Genomic DNA, 1,476 nt, shown 5'->3' with positions numbered 1-1,476 from the left:
CATATGACTAATGTCACATGTAAGTAAAGTTTGGCTGAAGATAATTCAAAAACAATTGCAGCAGTACATCCACAGGGAACTGTCAGTCATTCAAGCCAGACTCAGAAAAGAACATAGATGTAATTATTACATTGTTGATGTCAGATGGGTCTTGATGGAAAGCTTAGAATACCAGAAAGATTTTTACCTGTATTTTATGGACCATGCAAGGCATTTGATAGTGTGGATCACAGCAAATTAAGGATAACATTGTGAAAAATGGGAATTCCAGAACACTTAATTGGGCTCATGTGGTATCTGTACATAAATCAAAAGGCAGCAGTTAGAAAAGACACTGGACTATATGAAAAAGAACATGACATCAGGATTGGAAGAAAACTGAGTAAAAACCTGTGATGCGGAGAAGACAAACCCTGCTTACTGAAAGTGAAGAAGATTTGATGTACTTACTGATGAAGATCAGTATTGTAAGGGAGATATGAATCGATATTGTACACTTAACATGAAGAAAACAAAAACCTTCATAATTATGTCAACAAACAACATTATGGTCATATAGTTAAGAGAAAATATTAAAGGTGCAAAGGATTTCATTTTAATTGGATCCACAATCCACATTCTTGGAAGCAGCAGTCAAGAAATCAGATGACATATTACACTGGACAAATTTGCTGCAAAAGACCTCTCTAAAGTGTTTAAGAGCAAAGATATCACTTTGCAGACTCACAGCCATGGCATGTTCAATATGCTCTTATGCATATGAAATCTGAACAATGATTAAGGAAAACCAAAGAAAAATTGATTCATTTGAATTACCATGTTGGGAAAGAATTTCAAAAATATCATGGACTGTCAGAAGAACAAAGAAATCAGTTTTGGATGAAGTACAGCTGAATCAATAAACTTCGTCTCACATCTTTGTTCATGTTACCAGAAGGAACTAGTCCCTGGAGAAGGCTATAACACTTGGTAAAGTAGAGGATCAAGAAAAAGGGAAAGGGCCTCAACAAGATGGACTGACACAGTTGCTGCAACGATGGGCTCAAGTATAGCAAGGGTTGTGAGGATGGGACACAATCTGGCACTGTTTCATTCTGTTTTACACAGGGTTGCTATGAGTCAGAGCCAACTCGATGGTACATAACAACAACAAGAACAACATTTAAACAATGGTTAAATGCTTGGCTGCTCACTGAAAGGGAGTTTGAACTCAACAGGCACTCTGTGGGGAAAAGGTGTAAAGATTACAGCTCTGGAAACCCTTTAGGGACTTCTATTCTGTGCTACAGGAATGATATGAGTTGGAATCAACTCAGTGACAACAGGTTTGGTTTTAGTTTGGACACATAAACATAGCAAAATGAGAGCATGGATTTGTCTTATCTACTTACCAAATGTGAGCAGTGAGACATCTAAAGTTATTGACAAAAAATACAAACAAACAAACAAAAGGTAATGGGAGAAATATATATATAT

The sequence above is a fragment of the Orycteropus afer genome, unplaced genomic scaffold (genome assembly GCF_000298275.1).
Source record: "Orycteropus afer afer isolate SDZICR_OR568_19922 unplaced genomic scaffold, OryAfe1.0 scaffold00474, whole genome shotgun sequence".
Lineage (NCBI taxonomy): Eukaryota > Metazoa > Chordata > Mammalia > Tubulidentata > Orycteropodidae > Orycteropus > Orycteropus afer.
This window is presented reverse-complemented; position numbering follows the sequence as displayed.